Source organism: Micropterus dolomieu, linkage group LG01, assembly GCF_021292245.1.
Source record: "Micropterus dolomieu isolate WLL.071019.BEF.003 ecotype Adirondacks linkage group LG01, ASM2129224v1, whole genome shotgun sequence".
NCBI lineage: Eukaryota > Metazoa > Chordata > Actinopteri > Centrarchiformes > Centrarchidae > Micropterus > Micropterus dolomieu.
The window spans coordinates 13,061,197-13,071,061 of NC_060150.1; positions in this window are offsets into that span (position 1 = coordinate 13,061,197).

Below are 9,865 nucleotides of genomic sequence, written 5' to 3' on the forward strand. Positions count from 1 at the left end.
CAGTGCCCCTGTAACACAGACCCTGGCCCCCCCCCCCCCAAAGACTATTTAGATGCCTTAGGAATGACCAAATTGAATCGGCTGCCTCTGCTACTGCAAAGCAAGTGGTTTAGTGGGCTACATGTCCATAATAAAAGAGACAAGAAACAATTGTGATATTTTAAAGTGATCTTATCAATACATTCATGGAGATTTAAAAAGGAAAATAATTGTTTTAAACAGAAATAACTAAATTAATCAACAAGCAAAGCAAATTGCATTCCCTAGAAATTACCTGTTGCAGGCCGTTTCTAACCGGATGCACAGCAGATGAAATATATATTTAAATATATATTAGATAGAGTGATTTTACTTTTTCTCTACCCACCACTGGGCAGCAGCACCAGTACTAGCGCTGATATGGTGAACATGAGACTGACAGCAATAGGGCAATGAGGGCAATAGCAAAACAGAGTCAAAACCCGCAGAGTCCAAAGCACCAGTTTATGGTAAGATTGATGATGATATGGCTTATTTATTTATTGTATTCAAGGACTCAGCTGAGTTGATTTCTGTACTTTAGGAGAGTTAAAGAGGTGTTTCTAGTTTTTGTATTTTAAAGGCTCATTTAGTTGTGTACTAATATATAAAGGCCTCTAAAGACCCAGAAGCCCTGACAAATGCTTTGACTGGAGAGTGGGCTGACCAAGGACAAACTCCCGGGCCATTTGCTCACCCTTGTCTGTGACCATCCTTGAACTTAAAAACCTGTTACATGTCCATAAACAATTTAAAAGAATCTTTTGTAGGAAGCCTACAAAAATAATATTTATTGAATAGGATACATGATAAGGCCTATTAACTTAACGGAGTCTCAGCGTAAGACATTGCCAAGTCGTTGTCAAGCCAGCATGTGGAAGACTTTGTTGCGCCTAATGTAGAGTTATAATTGTTACTGACGGGCTTTGAGCGTGGAGAAGGTCCTGAAAGATACATGTTGGGTTTTCTGTGTGTAAGTGTTTAGATGGAAATCAACAAATTATTTGTAAAAATGTATTATTATTATTATTATTATTAGGGATCCAAGCAGCAAAGATGTTGTTTTTGTTTTCATTATTATTGTTATTATTATTTATTTATTTATTTATTCTCATTATTTTAATATCTAGATTCATCTGCATCTTTGCTCCAATGGTCTTCTGCTCTAAAAATGTTTTCTCTAAAACCTATTTTTGCGAACTCTTCCCAGACGGTTCGACCTGAAATCATTCAGGGACATTGCTGATCAAAAGTTATCAAAAGACTTTTGATATGTCATTCTGTTTTTTCCATAAATTTTTAGTTTTGTGTCTTTAAGTACAATTTTACATAAATGCCTGTAAATTGAAATTGCCTGTTGTAACCAAACTTGACACGTCTGTCCAGATGCTATTCTTCAACTAAGGGGCGCCCTACATGCAAAAACTAAAAACTTGTAATTCGCTGCATGGATTCCTACAAAATTCGGTTTGTACAATCTAGGGTCAAAGTGGGCATGGCTTATTACAACAAATGTACATTTCTAGGTATTTGTCTTTCCAAATTTCAAAAAATCTAAGAAAATCACTCGTACGTCCTAGAGAGCTTTTTTCAGCACATCCACTGATATGTGACAAATGTTTGGCTCACTGCAACCTATGGGCAATTCAGAAGTCAGTCACTGTATTTTCCACAAGTCTTTATTCAAATGCTACCAAAATCAACACAGACTTTCTCTAGATGGCCGATATCAAGTGTTTCAAAGGGTTTTTAGATCGGTCACACAGTGAGTCTGCAGTGATCTTCAGTATCTTGCCATAATGCACAACATTTTCTTTTTAACTCAGTTTTGGATCAAATGCCACCAAAATAACTGACAACACATCCAAAATGATCTCACCAACATCTTGACTCTTTGTAGGTGTTTTAAGTTTAAACTGGCAAAACTATCTAGTTCTGACACATGTGAGGTCACTACCTCAACTTGTGAGAACATGTTTGCCTCTAACCTGTGGCTCAGTCAGTAAGTCATCTACTTTGGAGATCTGAAGTTCCAGGGTTCAAATCTCCAGGTAACAATCAGACTTACTGACAATCATACTGAGCGTAACATCTCCATTTTGTTTGTATACCATGACAATTTCTTCTTCTTTTTTCACATTAAAAGTGTTTGTGCAGCTTAAACTTTAAAACTTAGAATCATTGAATGTTCCAGGTGGGTTGAATATCACCCAGTAGTCAGGGACATACAATGACACTCTGATCTCAAGATGATGCTGTAAAAATCAAGTGGGCGTTTCTGCAATTATCTCAAAGTCCAAATTCTTTCATCTTTTAATCTCTCAAGTCGTCTTGTCTGTTCTTCTCCTCTGAAAATGTCAAATGTTGCATTTTTCACAACTTGCTTGAATCTCGATTCCCAATCATTGCCGCTTGCGACTTTATTTATTGCAAAATGTAACTCTTCTTGCTGTTCTTTCATAAACATAAAGAAATGCTAAAATACAATAACAGAATATTAACAAATTAATAATATTATTGTATTATTGTTACAGATACATTTATATGAACTTTGACCTTTCACCAAACTAATTCCTCAGTAGCTTAATTCACAGTTGTCATAGTAGTAATAATAATAATAATAATAATAATAATAATAATAATAGCTGTACAGAACTTTTCTAAACTAATAAAATGCTTTATAGCAATGAGTATATCATCAAATCAATGTATTTCTTAAATGATACAAACATAATGGAACCACTTTCTCTGTGTGGGGCTCAAAACACAAGTACTGGTCAAAAACTACTCCAAGATTTTTGGCCAAGGGCTTAGCACAAGTTGTTTGTTCACCCAGATTGGCCATGATTTGAGTTCTGTAGTATAGTAACAATGATTGTAGGAAGTTGTGTGACATCCAGTCATTTATTTTAGCAAGGCATTTGTGAAGGGTTGTGGTAATGGTTTTAATTTTTTTTTTTTTTTTTCAGGAGAGGTTCAACCAGAGCAGTTTTTAAACTAGCAAGGACAGAGCTGGAAGTCTGGGAGCTAAAAGTCGTCGTATAGTCTCCGTCAGTAGTCTGGAAGGGACCAAATCCTGGGGACAAATTCATGACTTTATATGGTTAACTGGTCATTGATGGTCATTGAGGGCAGAAAGAGATATTAATTTGAAGGAACTGAAGGATACATGATCACATGATCTATGGGTCAAAGGCCCTGGGAAAGGTCAGTTTTGGGGCCAAAAGCTAACAGTCTGTCTAGGATCTAATTTTTTCAATTTTATCTGTAAGAAATATTTTAAACTGCTTGCAGGTCAGATGATGTACGCTAGTTAGTGTTAGGAGGAGCATTCTGAGTAATCAAGGTGGTAAAGTAAAGTGCTCGTGCATTATTAACTGCAGCATTGTATTTCTGCATTAAGGTCTTCATGTGCTCTTAGTAATACAATGCATTGTCAAAAAATGCTACATTATTAAATCGATAGTGTTGACCTTTATCCCTACCCTTACCACTAACCTATGTACATGCACAGAACAGCAAGGTAGCACATATCGACAGAACACCGGTGCTCAAGAAAAAATCGGTTTTGGTGATTAATTGTGAAGATACTCTGGCATTGGTTAATGGCTACATACATACATATATTATCATATTCCACATAGATAAAACTTTTTAGAAAATCCGAATTCATAACAGAGTTGGACTTCTGTATTCTACTCTTTTACATACCAACCACAGTGTGATGTCTTCTCCTGAAGGTGCTCTCACAGGAACAACCTGCCTCAAACTCTATGGTAAGAACCTTTTTATGTAATATACAAACAAAATTAATTTCCATGACTCTTTGCCTCCTCTGTAATGTCAAGAAATCCTGAGTTTTAACCTATTTCACATCCAACTTCTGATGAAACATATTTACTTGCCCACTTTTTCCATGAATTGGCAACCTGCCTCCAACTCTATGGTAAGAACCATTTTGCATTATCAGACTAATTTCAATAAAACCCCTTTATTCTGTTGTGTCAGTAGAAAAAACATTCCTCCTGCTGAATCACAACTTTACCTTTTTTCATTGCTCATTTGTTCTCCTCAGCAGCAGCAGATGACTCTTACATACAAACTAAAATACTTACTGTAGTTTAGGAACCTGAATCTGATAACCGTGGACGCAGTAAGTTAATGTTCAGATATTTTTGTTGGATCTGTTGCTGTTGAGTTCATCATATTGTTTACAGTTTTTCCTGTTTTTCTGAAAGGTAGGACTTCATTATGCATCATTTCATCATTCATGGTATGGGTCTGTTGTGCTGCTGCAGTCATCACCGTCCTGCTTAAACTAAAAAATCAAATCAGGTACTTCTTTCAATCAAAATCTGTGTTGTTAAAAGATACTTTATGGACAAAAATACTGGGACACATACACATTACTTTGTAGGTGACTTGACATCACATACTAAATCCATAGGCATTAATATGGAGTTGGTCCCCTTTGCAGCTATAACAGCTTCCTTCTCTTCAGCGAAGGCTTTCTACAGGATTTTCTAAAGACTCACAGTCTCCATTCTAGTTCATCCCAAAGGTGTTGGATAGGGTTGAAGTCAGGGATCTGTGCTGGCCAGTCAAGTTCCTCCCCACCAAACTGGGAAAACTATTTATTTATGGCCCTGGCTGTGCACGGGGGCATTGTCAAATTGAAAGAGAAAAATGCACAAACTGTTGGAAGATCTTTTGTCTAAAATCACTATACTCAACATCCCTGTGTCTGCTGTGGAATCCTTCAGGTTTCTGGGTTCCACTATATCCCAGGACTTGAAGTGGGAGCAAACACTGACACCATTATCAAGAAGGCCCAGCAGAGGGCTCCTGCGTCAGCTCAGGAAGCTCAATCTGCCTAAGGAGCTGCTGATCCAGTTCTACACAACCATCATCCAGTCTGTCCTCTGCACCGCCATCACTGTCTGGTTTGGATCTGCCACCAAAAAGGACAGGAGCAGACTACAACGGACAGTCAGGACTGCATAAAAAATAATCGGTGCCAACCTGCCAAGGAAACATCACTGCAGATCCATCTCACCCTGGACACAACCTGTTCCAGCTCCTCCCATCTGATAGGCGCTACAGAGCACTGTACGCCAAAACCAACAGACACAGAAGCAGTTTCTTCCCACAAGCCATCACTCTGATGAACAGCTCATTTCTGACTCACAGTGTCAGGAACAATTCCTGTGCAATAACCCAGTAACTCTGTCTCTAATCAGCATCTGTTTACTGGTTTCCACTTATTATTTATTTATTCACCATTCTCTATTTCAGTGCTGATCATACTATGTCATATTGTATATACTGTACTCACCTTTATGGATTCGTGGTAAAAGTGTGCCCTTGTAATACTGTCCTGATATTTAGCCTAATTTCATGGGCATCACTTTGTGTTGAAAAGTGGTGGGGACATAAGGGCACAGATTAGGGGTGACTTTTGTTCTTGCATGAATTGAGACACTGTTCTCCTACCTCATGTTGTGATATAAAAAGATGTTTTTTAAGCAGAAGACACTGCATCTCTGTTTCTCATTAATATTTACTAGTAAATCACATACCCGTAAATGCTTTTGCTCAGGAGACACGATGATGCACAATATTGGATTCACAAGAGCAAGACAAGAAGATATTTTAACACTATTCTGAAGAAGTATTCAATGCTGAAATATGAGTGGGTGGTCTGGGGGTCCTCCCCCAGAAGATTTTTAGCACTAAACACGTAATCTCCTGCATTCTGGAGACATTTCTGCTCCAAATTATGGGGAAGTGTCTTTATTTTTGTAAAGGGAAATACAAAGTTCAGGTGGCATGTGACAATTCAAAATATAAAATATATAATATATATAATATAAAATATTTTTGTGATAATGTACATTTGTTTCTTATATATTGAAATTGCATTACATGTTTTGTTAATGTGCAAATAAACCTTTCTCAAAGCATTTTCATTTGTTACTTAACATTTCTTGGTGCAAGCTATTAAGTAATAAGTAGGGGGGGGACAAAATCAGCCATTTCAAAAAGTGGTGGGGACATGTCCCCAGCGTCCCCAGTGTAAATGACACCAATGCTTAATTTCATGTTCTGATGCTATATTGTGTTAATCTTTCTGCTTGCTGACCAATGTGGCTGTGTGGAGATAAATGTTAAGTTATAAGTTTAAACATTTCAATGTAGTCACCTTTGCTAGTTAGCTCAGTTGTCAGAGTGACATTAGCATGTGACATTAGAGTCATTAACATCATTTGGACGGTAATATGGAGCCGCAGCATTTAATGTCCCTGTTTCACCACTACCTATGTTTTAACAGGAGTGCAGGCGATGTGAATGTAATTTCCCTCTGTATGTAGGCCTACAAGTAGTTATATCTTATAGTAGACTACTGTTCTGAAATATTATTAGTGTTTGTTTATTATGGTAGCATTTGTAAAGGTACAACCGATGATTATAAGTTAATTGAGTAAATGAACTACTTTGAACTGTTATGAAAACTTTAACCTGAGTGAACCCATCTACATAATAGTGAATATGTATATGCCCTAAACTGTAATATTTCTTTCTGTTGTACTTGTGCAGAACATACACACAAACACAAGATCACAAATCTAAAGTCTGTTTTAGTGCCCTGGAGAATGAACACTGGGTCAATAGAGTCAGTCCTCCTGCTTCCTTCATTTCACACTGTGTTCAACTCTGCATGCTGTTGCCTGTCTCCCCGGCTGGGCTTCAATAAACACTGCTCTGTGAGACATCCTGAGTTTCTGAGATCTTCTGCAATAAGAGTTGACCTGCTCCCAAACTTTTCATAACAACCTTTACCACAACAGAACTATGATGACTAAAATTACAAAGGCTGTGAAGGATCTACGTCAAAGTTATCCTACTAAAAATGTTATATTAGGAGGTGATTTTAATATGGTGCTGATGGCTTGATATTACCTCCTTCAAAATATCAGGGACACCATTACAATCCTGTAGTACCTGATCTTTGTAGTGTGTTTAAATTGAACACACATGGTGCACTGAAAATCCTTGTACCTGAATTATCCTATGGTTTAAACCTGATGGTTCAAACAAATCCAGATCAGACTTTTGGTTAGTGTCCAAACATTTCTGTAGCACCTCTAACAGATCACTGTAAACATTTTCTTAAACCTAAAGAAATTTGGAAATTTAACTGAAACCTCTTAAAGAGTGAATCCTTTTGTCAAGAAATTATAGCAACAAGAAATGATGTAATTAAAAATATTATATATATATATATATATTTTTTTTTTTACAACTTATAGAGATAAATGGCAATATTTAACATACATACACTACCAGTCAAATGTTTAGACAAACCCTCTCATTCAGTGTTTTTTCTTTATTTATATATTTTCTACATTAGAGATTTGTGGAAGTATGTAAAAACAAAAAGCGTTAAAAATACCAGACTATGTTTTACATTTTAGTTTCTTCAAAGTATCCACGATTTGCTTTGATGACAGCTTTGCACACTCTTGGTCTCTCAGTCAGCTTCATGAGTTTGCGATGAGTTGGACCGCAGAGCGAAGACAAAGCAGTCAAAAGTGCTCAGCACCTCTGGGAACTCCTTCGAGACAGTTGGAAAACCATTCCAGGTGACTACCTCACAAAGCTGATTGAGAGCATGCCAAGATTGTGCAAAAGGAAAGCAAAAGGTGGCTACTTTGAAGAATCCTAGATAATACATTACTAAAGACAAAAATGCATATTTAAGAACAAGGGTGAAGTGGATAGAGGAAGGTGAAAGGAGTTTAGCAGATTTCTGTAGACTGGAAAGGCTCTGATCATCGATATTTAAGAATGCACAAACCCAAATAATATTTCTATAGACATCTTCCACACCCAGAGACTCTGGGGCGTTTCCAGGCTCTTGAAACATCAGGGGCTTAGCCCAGCCCAGAAGTCTTTCATGTTTTCACCTGTTTTCACCCCCCACCCCCTGTTGCTGCCTACCCAAAGTACGTCTGTAAAGCAGCAGTAAATGACCTCTACACAGTAACTCTTACATCTGTCTCATTTTCTGATAATAATTAACACTGATAATATTAACGAGGGGGGGTCTGGGGGTCCTCCCCCTGAAAAATTTCCTGCATTCTGGTGAATTTTTTTGCTCCAATTTATTGAGGAAATTTCTGAGGTGGCAATTCAAAATAAAATAATTTAGTGTAATATAATGCAGTAAGGCTGTCAGGCATTCTGTATTGATGTCAGCCTGATTGATTGATTGTATAGCCTAGGCTACTCAATGGGACGAGCGCACTGATCTTCATCAGAGGAAGAAAACCGAAACTGAAAACACTTGTGATCAGACAGCAATATCACCACAATTCCACACAAAAGTTTACTTCAGCACTTCTGATAGAGTGCAGCTCACAGCCGCTTCAGAGGGAATGAAGCATCCTGGAGACAGTAAAACAATAGTGTCTCACAGCGAGGGGGACAGAGACAGCAGGAGACAGACCTTCAGGTGTCATGATATTCTCTCACTGCGGGGACTGTTAACCGTTTGTGTTAATACATTGACTAGACACTGACCCACAACATTTATATTTACATATACTGATTACAATTTTGCAATTCAGAAGTCGCGGAGAAGCCCTGAAGCTGTGAGCAATGCGCTCTCTCTCTCTGTCTCTCTCTCTCTCTCTCTCTCTCTCGCGTGCTCTCTCTAAATGCAGGCAGTGTGAGTAACTGTGGTGGGGGGGTCACATTACGTGAACTTCAAACTAAATGTATCAGTTATTGCGAGTAGCCTCCGCTCTTTGGAGACCTGCGAGACAGGCTTTGTCATGAAGATTAGGCTATTGCATATTAACATGGAAAATATTTTTGTTGCTGTTGTTGAGTTACATTCGGGGCTACAGACAAACTATCCGGGGCTAAAGTCCCGGAAAAATGACCTGGCGACGCCGTTGGTAGGCCTATAGCGTTTAAAAGCAGACCTATTTGGAGGTGCATGCAATTTTCGGCAGGCAGGCAGAACTTAACACCTGTTGCCGGCTTGTAGCAGCAGCAAGCTCTTTCAAACTTTGTTACACTTTTGTTTTTTATTTGTTTTTATCGGCTTTATTGCCAAAACACGTGCTACCTCTGACATAAGTACAGTCATTGGAAGATGAAGACGGGGTTTTTGAATTAAAGAGCAGCAGACCACGATCCACCCAGCCACAACTAAACCAGGCGCCACGGCGGACCACGGTGATCGCTCAGAGGAGAGGAAAGAGAGCCAGGAGAGGTGCTATGCTGGCCCAGCTTGGACTTAATTCTGCTCCTAAAGATCCGGTCTTGACAAAATGGGACTCATGTCGACCAAACAACGGAAACCGCAGACTGTTGTGCCCACATCGTTACAGAGTTCCCCTTCGAGGGAACTCGAACTGCGTCGGTTACGACACTATGGGAACGCCTCTAGGCGAAGCAGGTCTGAACGTGAATGAAATCACTCCAATCCTATTGGCCTGTTGCTAGAACGGTAAGGTGTGACGGAATAACCGGAGGAGTATAAAGCACACCTGTACACACTCATCATTAGCTTTTTTTTATTCAGCAGGCGCTCTGTATGTTGTTTGAAGAAAGCTCCAGTCCTACAAGCAGTATGTCTTACCTGAAGAAAAAGTCTACCAGCACGTCCGGCAACCAGATGTACAGAAGGTGTGTTTTTTTCTTGCCCTCGGTACATCACGGATGGAGATTCTCATGAGATGTGTGTCTCATGTTTGGGGATGGAGCACGCACGGGCAGCTCTCGAGGGGGCTGCCTGCGCCCGTTGCGAAGCCCTTTCCGTGCGGGTACTGAGGTA